Source organism: Triticum dicoccoides, chromosome 2B, assembly GCF_002162155.2.
Source record: "Triticum dicoccoides isolate Atlit2015 ecotype Zavitan chromosome 2B, WEW_v2.0, whole genome shotgun sequence".
NCBI classification, from domain to species: Eukaryota; Viridiplantae; Streptophyta; class Magnoliopsida; order Poales; family Poaceae; genus Triticum; species Triticum dicoccoides.
This window is the reverse complement of record NC_041383.1, coordinates 415,761,722-415,785,320: the sequence shown is the minus strand read 5'-3', so window position 1 is coordinate 415,785,320 and position 23,599 is coordinate 415,761,722.

The window sequence follows — 23,599 nt, the reverse complement described above, 5'->3', positions numbered from 1 at the left end:
GACCTCCCCACACCCAGCTAGCTAGCACACGAGCTCTGCCTTGCTGCGGCGCACCTCTACACCGAGTCCCATGAGCCTGGATGCCCTGCGGAGATGCCTTCGAGCTCATCTCCTACCTCGGACCCGCCGGCCGCCGTCTCCCGATTCACTACACTCCGGCCGCCCTCGAGCCCACCGACCCTCCAAACGAACTCACGGTGAGCCCCCGAGTCGTATCCCCCTTCTTCCCTGGTCGCTTTCGACCTCTAGGCCATAGCCCCGTCTTGGCCAAGAACTCGACGCCGCCGGCGATGTCGCCGCCGTCACTGCAGCCACTGAGGCTCGAAACCGAGCACGACACCATGCTCCTAGCATCTTCAAGAGCTCGGTGAGCCCCTTGGCCAGTCCTCTGTGGCCTCGCCCCGCTCGAACCCGTAGCTCCGGCCACCGCCGCGAGCTTGCCTCCAACGAGCTTGGGCCACCTCAGCCCCTGGGGTTTGCACAGATGGATACAGACGAGTCCCAGCTCCGCGTAGATGCCTTCGGCCGCCCTTTTGGTCGTCGGAGATGCAAACCCGAACGCCTCCGCCATCTCTGGCTTCGCCGGTGATGAGCCGCGGGTCAACCCCGGTGGGTTTGACCCCTGTTGACCAGGATTTGACTCGACTGAGTCGATGAGAGGTGGGCCCGTGCCCTGTTAAACTCCGGATTAGTTTAGACTTAGACCTAATTAGCATCTGTGACAATGACACGCGGGCCCCACCGGCCAGGTTTGACCTGGACCGGCTCCGCTGACCTCCTGACATCACACTGATGTCAGGCTGATGCAGTAAATCATTTTCTGGCTTAAAAACAATTCAGAAAATTCTAGAAAATGTTATGAACTTCAAAAATTCATATAAAATCAACCGTAACTCAGAATGAAATAGGTTATATATGAAAAATGATCAGAAAATCCCAATCTATCCATCTGTACTGGTTTCGTGCATGTTTAAACAACTTAACCTTGCTGTTTAGCTCAAAACATGTTAATGCACTTTATAAACCCATAACTTGAGTTTGCATTTGAATCTTTGATTCAAATGAGCTCAAACCACCCTGGGTGTAGATGCATTAGCCCAACACACTCATTTTGCCATGTCATATCATGCATCATATTGTTGCATTGCATTGATCGTGCTTCTTCTCATTTTGCCAGTATTGTTCCCCCTCGGTACACGTTGTTCCGACGATGAGATCGATGAAACCGATGAAGAGCTATATTATCTTCAGAAGTGCTAGGCAAGCAAAACCCCCTTGTTCATTCCGATAAAATCACACACTCTCGCTCCTGCTCTCTTTTACTGCTTAGGCAACAACGATTCAACTGTTACATGCTGCGGTAGTTGAACCCCTTTCCTCTGCATGACCTGTCATTGCCACAGTAAATAGATGAAACCCACTAGCATGAGTAGGAGTTGTTTGAGCCCTGATGTGCCTACTCATTCATGCTTGTTTGTCATGCCTGCTATTGCTTAGAGTTGTGTCAGGTCCGATTCATCGGGGATGAATTGGAAAGTTGTGAACATGTCCTACTGTTGAGAGCTAAGTGTGCAAACACGATTTGGTAAATGTAGTGGTGAGAGGCCATGTAGGAGTACATGGTGGGTTGTATCATTGCAACCGTCCTCAGGAACTGAGTTCTGTGTTTGTGATCCATGAACAGCTACTACCACACATTGGGTTCCGGTAACTTGGCCCCTCTCGACTTATTAATCAACCTGATCTCTGTCCAGGAGTTGCAACTAGTTTCTGGTGTTTGTAGGTAGTGCTAGTAGTCTACCAAGTGGAACCCGGTACAGGTGGGCTTGGGACAGACTAGGCACAGTGGCCCGGTGTACCAAGTGGCACCTGGATGGTGGGCTTGGGAACCCTGCACACATCGTTTGGGGCCGTGAGCGACACCCCGGCCGGATCTCCTTGCTGATGGAACCCGAATAGGCGATAAACCTGGAAGAGAGACTTGTGTGGTTAGTCAGGTCGTGGCCGACACCCTCGCTGGGCTTTCGCTTGAAGGTTGCCGAGTACATGTCGTGTAAACGGCAATAAGTGGTAAGTGTGTGTGTGAATAAGTACACCCCTGCAGGGTTAACATCATCTATTCAAATAGCCGTGTCCGCGGTAAAGGACTTCTGGGTTGCCTGTACAGTTCATAGACAAGTGAAAGTGGATACCCTAAAATACGAAAGATAAGCATGAGTGCTATGGATGGCGTTCTCGTATGGAGATGGGAGCGGATCCATAGTGGTGTACTGATATGGTGAATATGTGGTAAGAGTTACTTGCAGTCGTAGTTCAGGATAGCCACCGAGTCAAAGCTGACTTGCTGCAGTTAAACCCCACCATCCCCTTTGTTGATAACAATGCATATGTAGTTAGATCTGATGTAAGTCTTGCTAGGTACATTTGTACTCACGTTTGCCTATTCTATGTTTTTGCAGAGAGAATTCAGTCTCACTAGTAGTACTACGTGGACTTTGACGTTTAGCTTGTTACCTCAGCTACGATCCTGTGCCCTCGGCAGGATCTAGTAGTTAGTCAGGCTTCTCAGCCTTTTTCGTTTGTAGATGTCTGTACTCAGACATGTTAAGCTTCCGCATGTGCTTGACTTGTATGCTCTGAATGTTGGGTCGAGAGACCCATGTTTGTAATATCTCGCTCCTCGAAGCCTATTGAATAAAATACTTGAGTTGTAGAGTCATGTTGTGATGCCATGTTGTATTTGCACATATCGAGCATATTGCGTGTATGTTATTGAAATGCTTGGTATGTGTGGGATCTGACTATCTAGTTGTTTATCCTTGGTAGCCTCTCTTACCGGGAAATGTCTCCTAGTGCTTCCACTGAGCCTTGGTAGCTTGCTACCGCTCTAGAACACTTAGGCTGGCCGGCATGTGTCCTTCTACGTTCCTATGTCTGTCCCTTCGGGGAAATGTCATGCAATGTCTACCGGAGTCCTGCTAGCCCTGTTGCTACAGCCCGGATTCACTCACTAATGACCGACACGTTCGTTGCTGGGTCATGTATGCCTGTCCCTGTAAGTTAGTGCAACTTTGGGTTCACGACTAGCCATGTCAGTCTGGGCTCCTTGTCATATGGATGCTAGCGACACTATCATATACGTGTGACAAAAGGCGCAAACGGTCCCGGGACTGGTAAGGCGACACCCGTGGGAATACCGTGCGTGAGGCCGCAAAGTGATATGAGGTGTTACATGCTAGATCGGTGTGCCATTGAGTCGGGGTCCTGACACTCATTTTGTTTCGTATGTAGTCCCTTATTGAAATCTCTAAAAGACTTATATTTGGGAACGGAGGGAGTATAAAACATCTTCAACTTAGCATCCTGATGTACCGTTTCTAGTGGTTAGCGAAGAGTTCATGTTCTTTTATTTGTTTATAGGTGGGCAGGCGGCAAAAAACAGGGGAAAACGCGCAAGGTTCCTTGCAGACGCTCCACCGCGAGGTTCCTTGCTCCTTCTTGGTCCTCGGGAATCTATGCTCTTCAACTCTTTTCTTTTACGTGAGCTTTGTTCATCCTTTTCCCAACACGCGAGACATCTAGCATCAAGGTGCACGTGTCATGCAAGAAAATGGAGATAATCAGATAAGCAGTGCATAAGTGAGTCGTGCACTTCGATGGCACCTAAGCAATATTTTTTCTCCTTGATGTCACGTGAATAGTGCACGTACTCAACGACGGAGCACGGCATGGTAGCAATGACATGGTCAACCCTTTTTTGGAGAGAGTACGTACTAAATAACTTTGATGTGTCCCGTCAACTCGCAGAACGATGAGAAGCTTGATTACGCCTTCTCCCTCGCAAATGCGTGCGCGGTGGCTCACAACACAAGGAGAAACTTTTTCTTACAAGCGGTGGACGTGCAACAGTTCATTTGGTGTCAGATTGCCAGAAGTACTACTGTAGAACCATCGACTTCCGGAAGAGGCGAAGAGCAAAGCGCAAGGTCACCTACTAACCTTAGGCTAGGCGTAGTGGGAGTAACATAAGTAGGGTTACCTCCTTGTTTTATTCTAGAAACAACCACACGCGAATATCGAGGTGCTGGTTACGTAAAACAAATTTCTTGGAGTCCGTGCTCAACCCTCCTCTATCTTTCTTCTCAGCTATCCAGCAAACGCGCGGAGCCCATCGTCTGTTTGCTCATATGCGGTCCCACATGTCAGTGAAAACGCAAGAGGACCCACTGAACCTTCACATCTTTCACCTCGACGTGCTAGTGATGAAAAACAAATCCAATAAAGATCTTTGGTGGCCGCTTTTGGAGTTACTCAAGAGTAGTTAGATTCTATTTACAGTTTAACCCAAGATGCACATCATGTGGCTTCAACTACCACTCTATTTTCTTGCATGACATGACCTAGATGCTAGATGTCCCATGTGTCGGCAAAAGGAGGAAGAACCCGACCAAATCTTCGATTGTGCTCTCGGATTAGACTAGTTGTGCTAACTTAAAAATTTTATTATGTACTCCCTCCGTTCCAAAATACTTGACTTCCATTTGTCCAAAAATGGATGTACCTATATACTAAAACATGTCTAGATACATCTATATTTTGACAAATAGAAGGCATGTGTTGTGGAACGGAGGGAGTAGAATGGATGCAAGTTTTGGTATTGGGAAGAAGAGTACACCGATATATTGATAGAGTGCAATTTAGTAGATGTTCTAGCACTTTTAGCTAGCATAGAGGCTAGAGATGAGACTAGTGCACTTATTGATACTCCTACTAGAATAGAGGCTAGACATGAGACTAGATGCGAGGAAGCAACGTCTACTTTTTTACAGTCAAAGAAGAAAGAAGCACGCAAGATCGAGCCTCCGCAGATCAACAATGAATGCATCGAGAAGGCATTAATCCAACTTACATGAGCAGTTATGGAAGTTGGATATCTTCTAAAATGTATTCTTGTGGTTCTTGTTTTGTTTGGTCTTGCTTTTCTAGTCAAAATTATCGTTGGAGTTCGGGCAAAATGGAGGTCCGTTTGGGGTCGTGCGTTGGAGTTGGCCTTACAAGTGGGACCGCAGTTGAGGAAACTGACTATCGGCAAACCCCACCTCGCCCGCCGCGCGATGGCTGAAGTTAGAGAAATGACGAGGTTGAAGAGATTGCTCTAGCATGGACTCCAAGAAATATGGTGTCAGATGGATGTCGTGCTGGTGGCGTGTGCCGTACTCCTGGACGTGAATGCTTGTTCTGGCCCATGCCACCCTACTACTCCTACTACTTATATAGTACTCCTACTAGTAGTATCGAGGATTCGAGGTGCTGGTTATGTACAGCGAACACATTACATATGGCTACAGTAAAAACACCCGCCCGACGCACGAAGCATGTGAAGCTAGTACAAATAGTGTACTACTATTATTGATTGGCCTCATCCGATAACCTATTGCAATGCAGGTACAATTATGTATTCGTAAAATATTTTTTTGCCTCGCCGCACCACTCACTCAGAGAAGCGACTCGAAAGCCATTCATAAATTTAGTAAGTTTATCACAGGCATATCATTTTATTACATACAACAGGTCATCAACCCACATCGACAACGAGGATACATTATAAATACTGAAGTTTTCATCACACAACAAATAACAAGCAATGAAATGAACTTCAACTCAACCAATCCTCGGTGTTGGAAACGCTTGCTTTGAACCACAAGTGATTCTATGGGATGAGCCATCTATTGTCAATCTCGAGACCAACGCAGGACTGATCATCCAGGCTGAAGCGGCCTACTATATCAGTACCAGGGTAGGGAACCACCCAAATGTCCGAGGTATAGATACAGTTGCTTCTCATAAATGTACTAGTAACATTGTGTCGACAGCAGTTGGATCGCCTTTCACCATCATCAGATAGTTTTGTCCAAGGAAGAGCGAGTTTTCTCCAAGACTATCAATTCTGTACCAGGGAGAAGGTGTTGGCGCTAGCACACTAGTATCCATCCTGAATACCATGCAACGAGTGTTGGAATAGGTCCGAAGAGTGCGACCATGGGAGACAACACATGCTCCCTCAGTAGTAACAAACTCAGTGCGCTGTATACAAACAAGAAGATGTGATCCATTAGAATTAGTTGCCAGGCGCCACTGAGTATATAAGTTCTGCTCGTCCTCATGCTCATGATCATCACCATCGTCATCTCCCCCTTGGTTATAAAAATTTTCAAGTATCGGTGGTGGAATGTTCATAGGACCTTGGAAACACAAGAAGAAGGTTAATTAGTAAAGGGAAACTTGCTAACCCGCATGCATGTGGATGAAACAATTATAATTATGGTGGAAGACAAACATACCGAAACTACGAGGATCCCATGCAAAAACAGTGCCATGAGTGGTGGAAGCAAACACAAGACCCTCGTATTGAATTGCATCACAGTACACATCCGTGTATAGAAACTGATTATTGAGCAATATCCATCGAGTCGAACCACAAAGGACGGTAACAAGCTTGTCGAAGATAGCAACAACTTCATAGTTCTTGTAATTCCAAGAGCGGTTGGGAACTCGACAAATTGCTATCTTCCGTAGAAGACAGTCACCATGATCGTATTTGAACATGCGTACAATACCGGTGTGCTCAACCTCTGGGCAGTCTGCTGAGATTTTTCAAAGTGGAACCCGGTGACGAGTGTACACATTCACAGGTTCCCACTTGCAGTTGTACCCAATATAAACAACTCAATCTCCATTTGCGCCTGCCCAATCCTTGCCCTCAAGCAATGGCGTCTTAACATCATACGTATCATTATCAAGCAGCATCAACTTGCACAAGGCGAGGCCTCCGTCGTCCCCGCGCCAGTAATCAGGGTCACAGCAAAGAAGATAGGGGAGATCAAACTGCTCCTTGACCCTTGGGTTCCTTGTAATGATGTTATTAGTTGAGTCGAGAATGGTCTTGAACAAACCTGCCATGCTAGCCGAGGTGATGACGTCGCACCGATCAATGAGTTCCTCCACCACGTCATCTTTCAGATCGGGGCAAGAATAACGGGGTCGTTTCCGGCCTGTTCCCTCCATGGAGAAGACGATCAAACAATGGCAGAAGGAAGGGTAAAGGTAAATGGAGGAGGGAGGAAGAGCGTGCGGCAGAAGTTCCAAATCGAGAGGGAAAGGCGAAGAGTCGGTGGACGGTTGCCAGTTTGCGACGGTACACGAAGAGGCGCCCCGGCATACACGTCCGTTCGGAAATACTAGTAGAGAAGGACTCACCGTCGTCTCACTGCACATGTCAACAAAACATGGTGTGTAATTTCTCGTGCAAAATGCGATCTGGCCACGTTGGCCCGAGGTGCCGCATTAGTTTTTTTTGAAAGTTTGCCGCATTAGTTATCGACCTTTATTTTTTTTAACATACAATCTAAATGGATAGCTCCTGTGGTCATCACACGTGAGCGGATATAGTGGTGGTTGATTCGCCCGAGCAACTTATTACTGTGGGAATATGGGAGTACCAGCGGATTCAAGGAACAGAGAAATGATGGTTGCTTCGTCCGAGCAACTTACTGTGGCGAAGGTGGGGCTCTGTGATTTGACTGCTCACTAGTCATTACTACTGCGGCGCAACGACCAGGGTGAATCTTTCCCTAAAGTTGTGTTGTGCACTCAATATTGCTGCATGGCAGGTGGATCCGGATGAAGGATGTCCAACATGTCGGCGAAACGAAGTTGAATTGTTTCTGGCATTGCTATCAATCCTTTAGGATTTGTTTATATGTACGCATAATTTTAATGAAATTGTACTGTGATGCTATGAAGGTTTCAACTTTGGTTCCCGCAGGAAAAAAAGGTTTCAACTTAGGATTCATGTGTCTTGCCCCGAGATTATCTCGTTACAACATTCCATCAAATACAAATGAAACTACCATGGCTACCATGGCTAATGCATCTCAATGGTTCGCAGATCAGCGCCAATATTCACATCACAACTGAAGACAAAGTTGTGAGAAGGTGTACAAATAAAGAAAAAAAATATAATTGATCGATGCTGCTCGTAGGCATGGCTCCATTTACTTGGCACAATGTTCATTGCTTGGCAGCTAGTTTCACCCAGCTTTGTAGCCAAAAAGAGGCGTATGGAGGACACCACAATTCGATCATTTTGTGCAGCTCCACTAAAATCGAGCAGACCATCCCTGTTTGCAAAGATATCCAGTCAGTGTGATTACAATAATAGTGGAACTAGATGATGAAACATAACACACATAAATAGAAGCGGATCACCTCTACGATCTCTCTTTAGGACTAACTTCTTGTTGGAGAAGATTAGGCATGGAGTTGGATGAGGAGGATAGCAAAACCAATCTCCCTTTCTGTAGTCCCACAGAAATGTAAAAATGTTGCCCGTGTGACATTTGGGCAGAACTGCACAAAACACTCTTAAGAAAAAAGTGATTCGTGCAGTTCACCAAAAGGTCGCAATAGCAACGAGGTGAAAATGGATAGCCCTGTTTGCAAAAGGAGGTCGAAAGGAAACAATTACTGCCCAATAACACGAGTTCAAGACACATACACCGACAAAAAAGAAGCATATTCCATGTAATAAGGGAAATATAACACATGGTGGTTTATCAAAAATGGTTTGAGGACGAGATTGCAAGATGGAAAGTACGCCGGCCAAGATACGATTTAAGCAAACAACTAAAGAAGATCCACATGCAACAACGTGGGAAGATGGGCAGTGGAGCAAGGCCGGAGGAAGCTGTACCTGAGGGTCGTCGGGATGTTACTAGGAGGGCACCGGCGGCCGGGATCTGCCCATACTGCAGCAGCGAGCAAGTGGCGAAGGCCCTACCGCGCCGGAGCTTGGTCAGAGAGAACGACGAGTACTGCAGATTGGGACATGCTGCCTCAACGCCATCAAACGGAGAGACGATGCACATCCTCCCTTTCCGCCGGTGGACGGGATGCGGCCGGATGACTGACCAACGCCGAGAGAGAGAGGCCACGGCCGCCTTGTGTGAGATGGTGTGACGAGAGACAAACCCATTTTTCCATTTTCCCCACGGCAATCATTTTATATTCTGTACGTGCCATTGAGGAATATATAACTTTATTTAATACTAACGCATCAAGTTGAACTTTGTTCCGTCTAGGCGTGGTACCCGACCCTCCTTCGACTATAAAACCGCTACACGCGTCAAATTATCACGTGGGTTGCCTTTTCATACAGAAACGAACTCCATCGTGTACCCGCGCGGGTGTGGCCGGGAACGAGACATGAGTACGTGCGTCCTGCGTGCACTTCTTCTTTAGGTGCAGGTACGTACGTGGGTGGGTGTGAGAGAGATGGTTTGTGCGAAACAGAGGCAATGTGTTGATGATATCTCAAACAGAAAAACGTAACATGTGCAATGTGTGTGAAACGGAGTCATGGATGTGAGATATCGATAGAATTGAAAACAAGGATGAAGTGTGTGGCTACGCGATCGATAAAGAGTGCCATCGAATTTGTGTTTGCCCACGTCAAAGATATAGGGCGGCTGGCCTACTAGAATTTGAGAGGGCAGAGGTGCAATTTTTCTCCGTGGCATGGATACCTACCTACAATGTTCGACTATCGGTGTGGGGGGGGGAGGGGAGGGGGCAGAGACCGATCGACTAGTATATGTGTGGGGAAGGAGAGGGACCTAGCTATGTATTGAGGGAGATTGATCGACATCCATGGATATGTGTAGCAGAGGAATAAGGTTGGGAGAAAGACAAAGGTAGAGCGTCGGAGGGTTGGTGGTGGAGTGGCGTCTCACAAATGGTGGGAGGGGCCTGCTAGACAAACGGAGGGTATGAGTGCAATATCAATAAGAGAGGGCGGGGATGTCTGTCTGTCTATGCACGTGCGTGTGAGAGACGGGTCGGGAGGTATGCAAGGATGATGAGGGGAGAAGATATGGTTGTGGTAAGCGTAGATAACTACATAGGAAGATCAACCATCGTGTGTCCGAGAAAGGGAGAGGCATAACTAGCGAGGTAAGTGTATCGGTGCTTGGGGAAAACAAATTATAGTCGACCTGGTTATATGTAGGGAGATCAGTTCATATACACACCTGCATGTGTTAGAAGCAAATAAGGTCCGGAGAGACAGACAGGGGGAGAGGGGTGCGGCTAGGAGGTGGTGCGAGAGGCCTACCATGTCGAGGGGGGAGGAGTGTGCGAGTATGTGATCAATGAAAAGAGGGGCGGGAGTGTGCACCTGCGTGGAACCGTATTGGACATAGGGGGGCATGGACGGTGAGAAGAGAAGAGGGGAAGTATATATGTGTTTGTTGTAGGCACACTTGGCTAGGGAGGTATATCGACCGGCAGTGGCGGAGCTACATAAAGAATGTGGGGTAGGCCAAACTGAACCTGTGCTACACCTAGGCTGTTGTAGCTAGCCTGTGTTGTAGTGCGTGGCTTGGGCCTAGTTACAAATATATTTTTTTGCAGAAAAGTTGGGCGGGCCATGGCCTGGTTTGGCCCTCACGTAGCTCCGCCAGTGTCGACCAGTGTGTGCTGGAAAGAAGGAGCCGGGGGCCTATGTCGGTGTCAAAACCGGCGGATCTCGGGTAGGGGGTCCTGATTTGTGTGTCTAAGGCTAATGGTAACAGGAGGCAAGGGACACGATGTTTTACCCAGGTTCGGGCCCTCTCGATGGAGATAAAACCCTACTTCCTGCTTGATTGATCTTGATGATATGAGTATTACAAGAGTTGATCTACCACGAGATCATAGAGGCTGAACCCTAGAAGCTAGCCTATGATGATTATGATTGTGTCTCTGAGGACTAAACCCTTCGGTTTATATAGACACCGGAGGGGGCTAGGGTTTACACAGAGTCGGTTACAAAGAAGGAAATCTATTATCCGGATCGCCAAGTTTTTCTTCCACGCAAAGGAGAGTCCCATCCGGACACGGGAGGAAGTCTTGAGTCTTGTATCTTCACGGTCCAACAGTCCGGCCAAAGTATATAGTCTGGATGTCCAGATACCCCCTGATCCAGGACTCCCTCAGTAGCCCCTGAACCAGGCTTCAATGACGATGAGTCCAGCGCGTAGTTTGTCTTCGGCATTGCAAGGCGGGTTCCATCTTAGAATACTCCAAAGTAATTACCGAACACTTAAATCATGTCCGGCTCTGCAAGACGATCTTGACATGCCATCACGGGGAGAACGATATTCCACAAATATAACCTGCTGGCATCTTTAGATAACATGACATAACACCATGGTCGAGTCGTTATTGAACCGTCTCTCCACAACCAACCACCGTACATATTACGAGGCGGTTTCCTGGGCACGTCTCGTTGAAGCAGAGATCGTGTTCCACTTATCGTGGGGCTTTCATTAATACAGGCACGGGTAGCCCTAATCGCACCGTCAATTGCGACGAGTGGGGAACGAGTGGGTTCCACTAGGAAAGTGGGGAGGCGCAAAAAGCTTTTATCGCCTCTATAAAGAGATAAGGTCTCTTCCTCTTTACCCACGCCTTTCCCTTCTTCTCGTTTATTCCCCTTTGCTCGAGCACTAGGGCCCAAGCACTCGTCTTCTCCACCGAAGAGAGGTTCTCCGAAGATGTCCGTATCCGGAGTAGGAGGCAAATGGATGGCCTCTACCGTCCGGGAGAAGGATATCAAAAAGCTCCAAGAGGCCGGGTACCTGGCCAAGAAAATCGGCCACCGTCTCCCGACGGCGGGACAGATCGTCCCCACTCCGGAGCCCCATGAGAGGGTCGTGTTTCTTCCTCATTTTGTCCGCGGGCTCGGGTTTCCCCTCCACCCATTTGTTTGCGAAATCATGTATTATTACGGGATTGATTTTCATGATCTGTCCCCTAATTCTTTCCTCAATATCTCGATGTTTATCGTTGTGTGTGAGGCCTTCCTCCGCATTTCTCCCCACTTCGACTTATGGCTGAAGATCTTCAATGTGAAGCCCAAGGTGGTTAACGGTGAGCACGCTGAGTGCGGCGGCGCCATGGTGAGCAAGATGCCCAAGGTCACATGGCCGACGGGCACCTTCAATGATTCCGTCAAGGAGTGGCAGCAGTAGTGGTTCTATATCACCGAGCCGCGCGGAAAAAAGTGGGCCGCTGCTCCTGAATTCAGATCCGGAGCCCCGCTGCGGCTCACGTCCTGGCCCAAGAAAGGCCAGAACAGGTCCTCATCCGATGAGCTATCGATGCTCCAAACACGCATCCAGAGCGTGGTTGACAAGGACGTCAAACTCGTTAATGTAGTCCAGGTGATGTTAGTTCGCCTGGTTCTCCCTTGCCAGCACCGAGCCTGTAGTTTGTGGGAATACAACCCAACCGAGCACCAGACCCTACGGGAGCTTTACGGCTCCTCACACAAGGACATCTATATGGTGCTCTTCAAGTCTGGCAAACCGCGGCCGGGCTCCACCGAGGACCGTGAGTATCAACTGTCCCGCTCTGCAAGTTCGGTAAGTCATTGCTATGCTCTGTCTATCCATGTTTTGCTGGAATATCCCGAGGGAGACGCTTTTATCATGATTTCTTCAATAATCCCAGGAATGGACTCAGAAGGTGGGGCGGATACACTGTCCGGCCCCGCTGCCGGAGGAACCGGCAGGACCTCTTCTCGAAGATGCTGGTCCTAGCGCCTTACGAGGTGCCGAAGAAAGAGGCCTCCAAGAAGGTCAAGAAGACCCGGAGCGGCCTCCATCACCGTGACGCTTGGGACACAAAATCCGAAGACTCCAACGATCATCCCTCCTCCGAAGACGAAGAGGAGGAGGAAGAAGACGAGTCCTCCATGGGGGGAGGGAAGAAAAGGACGGCTTCCTCATCCTTGGAGGCCGAATCGCCAAAGAGGGGGAAAAGTTCCCTCCCGGAGGCGTCCACCACGGCTGCCAATAGCAGCCCGGAGTGGGATCCCAGGGCCCAGCCCCTGGTAAAGTCGTGAGTATACAAAATCATAACACGCATACGCGCCCGGGGTTATTAGGATGTAGTAGTTTAACCGTCGCCGTACTTTGTGCAGCCTGGCAAGGTCTCGCGCCAAACAGTACTCCTCGGAGGATTCGCTGAGCTCAGATGCCCTGGAGAGTGAGACGCATCCAGAGGCCCCTTCCCCGAAGCCTAGGCAAGACACCTAGGTGTCGTCTTAGCGGGGCCTGGACCACAGAGGGCATATCTCTGGGGCCAGATACATGGGAGCAGCGGTTCCCATGAATGTCGACGGCGGGGGCGATCTTGGATTCGGCCCGCAACCGAACACGGTCCTGGAGACCTTTGAAGCTCCAGGATTGGGTGAGCAGCCCCCCTTGACGGAGGGAGGCAAGCCCGCTCCGCCAGCAACCTCTATCCAAGCAGAGTTGCCGGGCGGTCTATCGACAGCGCTAAAAAGTGCGTCCATCGTTGATGAACATCGCGCCCTCATGGGTGCGATGATTGAGAAGATTCAGCCCGCTGGGAGCGGGCTGAATTAATCCTGCCTTAGCCTTATAAAAGGCTTTGAGGTATGTTTTTAGAAACCTTTGGAAGATTTTCATAGTATGAGTAGTAGCCCCTAATGCACTGTCCGGTGAAGGAGAGAGAGAGCCGGACAGGGGATCAAATTTCTGCTTTGCAGGAGACTCAGTTAGTGACGTATATCCGTTTGTTTGAAAACAGGCGTCTGTAGCGACGACCGCCTCTCATAATGCGGAGGTGTCCGGACTAAAGTAGAGTCTGGAACGGGCCGAAGAAGAACTTGGCCGCGTGGAGAAGCAGTTGGAGGACAAGCAAGGTATGTCGAAACCTTTTGCTAAGTTGGGCATGAACGAGTAGTTGTGCCTGATGAAAATATTTGTATTGTATGCTCTAGGAGCGAGTGTCGATATTTAGGCACTAAAGAAGGCTGTGGCCGAAGCCGACAAGAAGGCTGCCACCGAGCAGGCTCTTTGCAAGAAGCACGAGGCCAGGGTCATTGAAGGTGAGCGAGAGCTCCAGGAGGCCGTGAAGAAAGGTGAGACCTTGGAGCAGAGTCTAGTAGGGAAAGAATCCGAACTCGCCCAAGCTCTCCAAGCTGCAGATGATGCTCGGGAGAAGCCCGAGGTGCTCTAAAGAACATTCAGGAGGCACGGAGGGTTGCGGCTGGTAAGGCCTTTTGCAGTTAAAACAATTTTTACATAGTAATGGGAGGAACTCTAAGCGACAAGCTGAATTCTTGTTTCTCCAGGGGCATTTGCGGACCTGCCGCGTAGCATATCTGATGCTGCCCAATTCTACCGAGCTGAGGAGAAGGAGTTTGCGGAGAAGCATTTCTGGTCGCAGTATTTGGCGCTGAATTATCCGGTGCCCTTTATCGATCAGCTGAAGCAGCTGGTCGAACTGCACCAGGCGGCCGAACTAGCCATGAAGGACTTAGTTGTCCGGCTGTGGCCTGCTGAGCCAATTCCAAGCAGTTACTTCGGACTCGTGAAGCGGATTGTGGGTGCTTGCCCTCGGCTTGACGTCATTAAGCGATCGGTCTGTATAGAGGGTGCACGCATGGCGTTTGCCCGTGCGAAGGTGCACTTGGGGAAGCTTGATGCTGAGAAGTTGATGGTCGAGGGACCGCCAGAGGGTAAGGAGCATCGCAAGCCCGAATTATACTATGAAGGTGTCCTGAAAGGAGCCCTCCTTGTGGCGGAACAATGTACGAAAGACATTATATTTCCCTGAAGGCAATCATGTTGTCCTTTGTAATGTGGGATACTGGCACTTTTATTGTTTATTGCCTGTTATATGAACACTTTTTCTTCCTGTGCGGCCGTTTAGTATATATAAATCCTAAGAGTTGGCCAGTCGTCGGCTTCTGCCCCCACATAGAAAGTACAGGGGTGTTCGGGACGTACCTGAACACTCGTTATCCCATTTTTGGGTCCTTGAAGGAGTTGTTCATCACCGTGAACTAGGCAATCAGACTATAGGGCTTTATCACTCTCACTTAGCCATGGGAATTTCGAGTATGGTGGGCGCAGCCCCTGGTGTTCGGAAGACCATACGAGGGGCTCTAACGGCGCCTGATCGAAAGACCGATCCGTCGCACTTTGCATTTATAATGGCATTATGCGGAATAAATCTTTAAAGATTTTACAACCTCTCGAACAGCTGACCAGCTCTCGTTGTATCATGACAGTTAGTTTTTGTCTTTCTCTACTAAGGTGCTCGTCCGGAAGAACCGGGACACAATCGCAGTAGTTCTCCCAGCGCTACCTTAGCCGATGGAGCGAAACGTAAGGTAACAAAACATGGGAGCCGGGCAAACCCAACTAATGACCCAAGACATGATTCGGAGCTGATGCATATAGTGCTATAAGTTCGGGGTGTCGGGCGACCGAGAAGGTGGCCGGACTTTGTTGCCATATTATGAGTGCTGTGAAGCCCCTGGCATAGTGGGGCATGACACTATGTGCGGGTGCCGTTATGACGAAAGATCGTCAATGAGAAACGACGGCCGGTGAGTGTTATTTAGGTCTACGTATTGTAGTAGAGTGACATGTCTATGTAGTACTTCTTATGAAAAGAGGTGTGCTGGCGGAACCTGTCATGGCCGGACTGGAGGAGGCTGTGTGCGGATCCAAAATGTGTCCAGACTGTCTCCTTGGGGGGGGGTACTTATGTGTTCCCGCCTTGTGCGTCTGAGCGGATTCCATGTCGTCAGTCCTGTTCTGTGCAAAAGTCAATCTGTAAAGACAAATGATTAGAGGAAGCTGCATGTCATATTGTGGTTGAACCGCGGGTGCCTCATCGGAGCCTGGCCGAACCAGGTTATCATGCCATAAAGTAGCTCGGACTCCTCAGTTGGCGTCCGGGTAATTGGCTGCTGAATCGAAATGGGCACAACTCGCTATTCCAGCGGCGGTATGATTTCCACTCTGAGGGTGGAGTTCGGCCTTGCCCATAATTGTGACTATGTCACGCGGGTTTGGCCTGATGTTGTACCCCGTTGAGTCTAGCCAACGTGGTTCGTCCCGATAGTATATGGTAGTTACCGTATAAGGGGACAATGCCAAAGACTTATTCTTCGGCATGGTGTTTGTTTGGTGATCCGAAGACAACCACTAGGGTGGTGGGCCTATAAAACTTGGCCTTTGCACCTCGCATCTTTTAGAAGATGTTATTAATGGGTTTATGCCCATAGGTGCTCGTGTGAGACGGAACCCACAAACTATTGGGTCGATGGTAAGTGCAATTAAATTGCCATGGTTGATGTTGTCCGGACGGTCGATGTGATCGAGATGATCGGCCATATTTTTGTACTGCGGAGGATCTTCCTTTGACCTCGCCATATTTGGTGGGCTTCGCGTTGTTTGAGACTTCCCTTCATTGTTTCCGGTGCACGACCGGCCATTTTGTTTTGCGGATCTGACATTTTCTATTGGTATGCCTGGCCGCCCTTCTAGGGGTACCATGAATTTCACATGGTTGATCGAGTATGCTGCTCGGGCCGGATGGGCTTGAGCTGTTCTTTTTCTGCTGACCGGACTAGGGGGCGCTGAAGTCAGCACCAACTCCCTTGTCTTGGTCGTCATCATTATTTTTGTGACACTTATGACTATTGCGTCGAGGTTTGTGGATGCTGCCTCGCGTTTCCTGTATATTGCCCCGGACCATGGTGTGTTGGCGCCGGGGTGTGGGCTTTAGGTCCTCCTTCTTAGGTTGAGGTAGCGAATTGTGCTTTATGTACCCTTTGGCGGGGCAATCGAGTCCGTATTCCTCGGTGGCCAGGACCTTGGTCCATCTGTCTGTAAGTAAATCTTGGTCAGCTTTGAGCTGTTGCTGCTTCTTTTTTAGGCTTTTCACCGTGGCCATAAGCCGTCGCTTGAAGCGAACTTGCTCTGCGGGATCCTCAGGCACGCCGAATTCATCGTCGCCGAGGCTCACCTCATCTTCGGAGGGGGGCATGTGGTAGTCCTCCTCCAAGTATCCGTCCGTCTCCTGTCCGGCCTGCTCGAAGGCAGGCTGATCGGGATTGTATTCATCTTCGGCACCATCTGGATTGTTTTTGACTCATGTGCTAGTATTGCTGTGGCGGGGCTTGGAGCGGCGCTGATGACGCCCGTACTTTGCCTTCTTCCTTGAGGGACTATCCTCCATTGCCTCCTCGCCATTTGTTTCTTTGGGAGTGTCCACCATATATATATATATCATACGAAGAGGTGGCTGTCGAGCGCCCCGTGGGCGGTGGTTCTTATTCTTCTCCTACATCGTTGTCCACACCATTGATGTCTTCAAAGTTGAAGTCAAGCACGTCGGTCAAATCCTCGATCGTGGCAATGAAGTGGGTGGTGGGTGGGCAATGAATTCCCTCGTCGCCTGCTTCCCACTCGAGCCGGACATAGTTCGGCTGAGGGAGTTCCGGACTAGGGGGTGTCCGGATAGCCGAACTATCATCATCGGCCAGACTCCAAGACTATGAAGATACAAGATTGAAGACTTCGTCCCGTGTCCGGATGGGACTTTCCTTGGCGTGGAAGGCAAGATTGGCGATACGGATATGTAGATCTCCTACCATTGTAACCGACTCTGTGTAACCCTAGCCCTCTCCGGTGTCTATATAAACTGGATGGCTTTAGTCCATAGGACGAACAACAATCATACCATAGGCTAGCTTCTAGGGTTTAGCCTCCTTGATCTCGTGGTAGATCCACTCTTGTAACACACATCATCAATATTAATCAAGCAGGACGTAGGGTTTTACCTCCATCAAGAGGGCCCGAACCTGGGTAAAACATCGTGTCCCTTGCCTCCTGTTACCATCCGCCTAGACGCACAGTTCGGGACTCCCTACCCGAGATCTGCCGGTTTTGACACCGACATTGGTGCTTTCATTGAGAGTTCCTTTGTGTCGTCACCGATAGGCTCGATGGCTTCTTCGATCATCATCAACAACGCAGTCCAGGGTGAGACCTTCCTCCCCGGATAGATCTTCGTATTCGGCGGCTTCGCACTGCGGGCCAATTCGCTTGGCCAACTGGAGCAGATCGAAAGCTACGCCCCTGGCTGTCAGGTCAGATTTGGAAGTTTGAACTTCACGGCTGACATCCGCGGGGACTTGATCCTCGATGGATTCGAGCCACAGCCGAGCATGCCGCACTGTCACGGCGAGCATGATTTAGCTCTTCAGCCGGACAGTACCCTGGAGGCCGCACTCGAACCCGCTCTGATCTTCAATTTGGAGCCGGCTGTGCAGGTCGAGGACGGATGGCTAGACACCACCTCGGGGGCTGCAACCTCTACAGCGATAGAGCCGAACACTGACCTTGTCCCTCATGAAGCTCGTGACTCCGAGGTGCCGGACTCCTTGCCAGACTCCGAACCTCCCGCGCCCCCTCCGATCGGATCTGATTGGGCACCGATCATGGAGTTCACCGCAGCGGACATCTTTCAACACTCACCTTCCGGCGACATCTTGAGTTCGCTAAAGTATCTCTCGTTATCAGGAGAGCCCTGGCCGGACTGCGGTCAGGATGGTTGGGATGCGGACGACGAAGAAATTCAAAGCCCACCCACCACCCACTTGGTAGCCACTGTCGACGATCTAACCGACATGCTAGACTACAACTCCGAAGACATCGACGGTATGGACGACGATGCCGGAGACGACCAAGAACCAGCGCCCACCGGGCACTAGAAAGCCACCTCATCATATGACATATACATGGTCGATATCCCAAAGGATGGGAATGGCGAAGGAACAGTAGAGGATGACCCCTCAAGAAACAGCCCAAGCGCCGGCGTCAGCGGCGCTGCTCTAAATCCCGCCACAGCAAGAATGAAGATTCTGGCACCGGAGATAATAATACACCGGACAGTGCCGAAGACAACCCACTCCAGCAAGATCCAGAGCAGGAGGACGGAGACGCCAGCCCTCATGAGAGAGCGGCAGAAGAAGAGGTAGAGGATTATATGCCTCCCACCGGAGACGAGGCAAGCCTCGACGACGATGAATTCGTCATGCCTGAGGACCCCGTCGAACAAGAGCGTTTTAAACGCAGGCTTATGGCCACGGTGAACAGCCTCAAGAAAAAGCAGCAACAGCTTAGAGCTGATCAAGATCTGCTAGCCGATAGATGGACTGAAGTCCTCGCGACCGAAGAGCATGAGCTCGAACGCCCCTCCAAAAGCTACCCTAAACGCAAGCTGCTCCCCCGATTAGAGGAGGAGGTGTATGAACCCGCATCACCAGGAGACAATACGGCTGACCGACCATCCCGTGGTCGCGACAGAGAGGCCCCTAGGACCTTCACTAGAACCGTACCCCGGCATCGCTCGAAGAGCACAAAGCCACAGGGGAACGCTCCGAACTTGCGAGATATATTGGAGGATAAGGCAAGACAATCAAGATTGATCTATGGATCGCGTGGGCGCCCCATGATACGTGACGACAACCGTCGCGCCGGACACAGTAAGTCCGGCCGGGCCGAACAAAACAGACAAAGCTCTTTTGAGCTCCGTCGTGATATCGCCCAGTACAGAGGCGCTGCACACCCACTATGCTTCACAGATGAAGTAATGGATCATCAAATCCCCGAAGGGTTTAAACCCGTGAATATTGAATCTTACGATGGCACAACAGACCCCGCGGTTTGGATCGAAGACTATCTCCTTCACATCCACATGGCCCGCGGTGACGATCTTCACGCCATCAAATATCTCCCCCTCAAGCTTAAAGGACCAGCCCGACATTGGCTTAACAGCTTGCCAGCAGAGTCAATTGGGAGTTGGGAAGACCTGGAAGCCGCATTCCTCGATAACTTCCAAGGCACGTATGTGCGACCACCAGACGCTGATGACCTAAGCCACATAATTCAGCAGCCAGATGAATCGGCCAGACAATTCTGGACACGATTCTTAACCAAGAAAAACCAAATCGTCGACTGTTCGGATGCGGAGGCCCTCGCGGCCTTCAAGCATAATATCCGCGATGAGTGGCTTGCCCGGCACCTGGGACAGGAAAAGCCGAAATCCATGGCAGCCCTCACATCACTCATGACCCACTTCTGCGCGGGTGAGGACAGCTGGCTAGCACGCAGCAACAACCTCAGCAAAAATTCTAGCAGTCCGGATATCAAGGACCGTAATGGCAGGTCGTGTCGTAACAAAAACAAACGCCGCATTAACAGTGACAATAGTGAGGATATAGCAGTCAATGCCGGATTCAGAGGCTCTAAACCCGGTCAGCAGAAAAAGCCATTCAAAAGAACTACTCCGGGTCCGTCCAATTTGGACCAAATACTCGACCGCTTGTGCCAGATACACGACACCCCCGAAAAGCCAGCTAACCACACCAACAGGGACTGTTGGGTATTCAAGCAGGCAGGCAAGTTAATTGCCGAAAACAATGACAAGGGGCTGCACAGCGATGACGAGGAAGAGACCCGACCGTCGAACAATAGAGGACAGAAGGGTTTCCCCCCACAGGTGCGGACGGTGAACATGATATACGCAACGCACATACGCAAAAGGGAGCGGAAGCGTGCACTCAGGGATGTATACGCGATGGAGCCAGTTGCCCCGAAGTTCAATCCATGGTCCTCCTGCCCGATCACTTTTGACCGAAGGGACCACCCCACCAGCATCCGCCACGGCGGATTCGCCGCATTGGTCTTAGACCCAATCGTCGATGGATTTCACCTCACCAGAGTCCTGATGGACGGCGGCAGCAGCCTGAACCTGCTTTATCAGGATACAGTGCACAAAATGGGCATAGACCCCTCAAGGATTAAACCTACCAAGACGACCTTTAAAGGCGTCATACCAGGTGTAGAAGCCAATTGTACAGGCTCAGTTACACTGGAAGTGGTCTTCGGATCCCCGGATAAGTTCTAAAGCAAGGAGTTAATCTTCGACATAGTTCTGTTCCGCAGCGGCTATCATGCCCTGCTCGGACGTACCGCGTTTGCAAAGTTCAACGCGGTGCCGCACTACGCATACCTCAAGCTCAAGATGCCAGGCCCTCGAGGAGTCATCACGGTCAACGGAAACACTGAACGTTCTCTCCGCACGGAGGAACATACAGCGGCTCTCGCGGCAGAAGTACAATGCAGCCTCTTAAGGCAATTCTCGAGTCCGGCCGTTAAACGGCAGGACACAGCTAAGCGCGCCCGGAGTAACCTACAACAAGACCACCTGGCACGTTCCGAGCACGCGTAGCAGTGCAGCCCCAACCCCAGCCCCTGTAAAACGTCAAGATAGGTCCTTCGCATACACCATTACGCTCTGAAGATACCATGGGCATGGGGAGAGGGGCGCGACCACGATAGGCACAAACTGCAGCTCAACCACACCAGGGGCTCTCAAGTGTGTCGTTCTTTTTTTTCTTTTTCCTTTCTATTTTTACCCACAGGACTCCGTTCGTCAGAGGCCCTGTCCGGCAGTAGACCTGCCGAACTCACGATGCAACAGCCAGGGAAGAAGAAAGGCTACAACGAATATCTAGGGGCTTATGTTTCCCGCATCATGGTGTGATAAGTCCGAACACTTTCACAAGTGCGGCACCCCGAACTTATAGCATTATATGCATCGGCTCCGAATCATGTCTTGGGTCAATAGTTGGGTTTGCCCGGCTCCCATGTTTTGGTACCTTATGTTCTGTTGTATCGGCTAAGGTAGCACTGGGAGAACCACTGCGATTGCGCCCCAGTTGAGCTGGGTTAATGCCTCAGTGGAGAAAGCTAAAACTGACCGTCATGATGAGGCGAGAGCTGGTCGCTGTTCGAGAGGTTTTTTGCGAGTCCCTAAAGACTTATGCCGCTTAGAGCGAGGAGCCGGTTTTTGTCCGGCCCAGGCGTGGATAGCGCCCCAAATTCGGCCTTCCGAAGACTAGGGGCTTCGCCGAAATTTAAAATTATAGAATTCTATGGCTAAGTGAGAGTGTTCAAGCATTATAAGTCCGGTTGCCTTGTTCGCTGTGTTGAGCGCCTCCCTAGATGGACCCAAAAATGGGAACAAGAGTACTCAAGTTTATCCCGAACTCCCCAGCACTCGTGGCATGGGGGCTGAAGCCGACGACTTGCCATCTCTCCGAATTGATAAACAGCCACACAGAAGGTAATATTTTAAATTAACAAGCGTTGCTTAGCGCATATGAACTAAGTTTTCAGCGCACAGGATAACAAAATGCGAGTCTACTCAAATATTACATCTTTGGAGCACTCACCCGCAATAGTGCGGGCGCCCTTCAGCACACTCTTATAATACATCTCGGGCATGCGATGCCCCTTGCCCTGCGGTGGCGGGTCCGTCACGAGCTTCTGGGCATCCATCTTGCCCCAGTGCACCTTTGCACGGGCAAGGGCCCGACGGGCACCTTCAATACAGGCGGAGTGCTTGATGACTTCAACCCACGGGCACGCATCCACCAGCCGCCGCACCAGGCCGAAGTAGCTCCCAGGCATGGCCTCCTTAGGCCACAACCGAACTATGAGGCCCTTCATGGCCTGTTCGGCCGCCTTGTGGAGCTCGACCAGCTGCTTCAGCTGGTCGCTAAGGGGCACCGGATGTCCGGCCTCAGCATACTGAGACCAGAAGACCTTCTCCGTCAAGAGCCCCTCCTCGGCCCGGTAGAACGCAGCAGCATCGGACACGCTGCGAGGAAGATCTGTGAACGCTCCTGGAGAGCTCCGAATTCGGGTAAGCAACAGGTAATTAACACTCACATGCTTACTTTGCATGAAAAATGCCTTACCCGCTGCTATTTTCTTCAATGCCTCGATTTCCTGGAGGGTCTTGTAGGCTTCGACCTTAGCGGCTTTGGCACTCTCAAGAGCCGTTGCAAGCTCAGACTCTCGAGTCTTCGAGTCACGCTCCAGGCTCTCATGTTTTTCACGAGATCCTGGAGCTCTTGCTGTACCTCCGCCACCCGCGCCTCCTGCTTCTCTTGCTCGGTGCGCTCCGCGGCCGCATTACGTTCGGCCGCGGCCACCGCCTCTTTCAAGGTCGCCACCTCGTTAGTGGCCCCTGCAATACCCACGTTATCCTTGTCATTCTTTTTGCAACCAAAATCCTTTTCTGTAAGGTACAATTTTAATAAGGTGTTACTCACCTTTCTTGTCCTCGAGCTGCTTCTTGGCACGGCCGAGCTCGTTCTCGGACCGCTCGAGGCTTTCCTTCAAAGTATTGACCTCCGTAGTCAGTGCGGCAGAGGTCAGCAGCGCAGCCTGCAATCCCATATTGACATATTTTTTATGACTCCTGCATATACCTTCTTAAGATCCTCAGTCCGGCTTTTCTTTCCAAACACCGAACCGAGCATCAGGGGCTACTGTCTATGCGGTACTATTTTACATATATCAAAATTCTTACCTCAAAGCCTGTTAGAAGGCTGCTGCAGGCTTCGGTCAGCCCGCTCTTGGCGAGCTGCACCTTCTGAATCATCGCACTCATAACAGTGTGGTGTTCCTCTTCAATGGAGGTGCCATTAAGCGCCTCCAGCAAGCTATCCGGCGCCTCCGGTTGGACGGAGGCTGCCGACATCACGGTCTTGCCCTTCTTACGAAGGGGCCGCCCGCCGGACTCCGGAGCCACTATGGGATCCGGAGCCGAGTCCGGTGCAAAGTTCGGGAGGTTGTCCGGCGACACCTCCGGG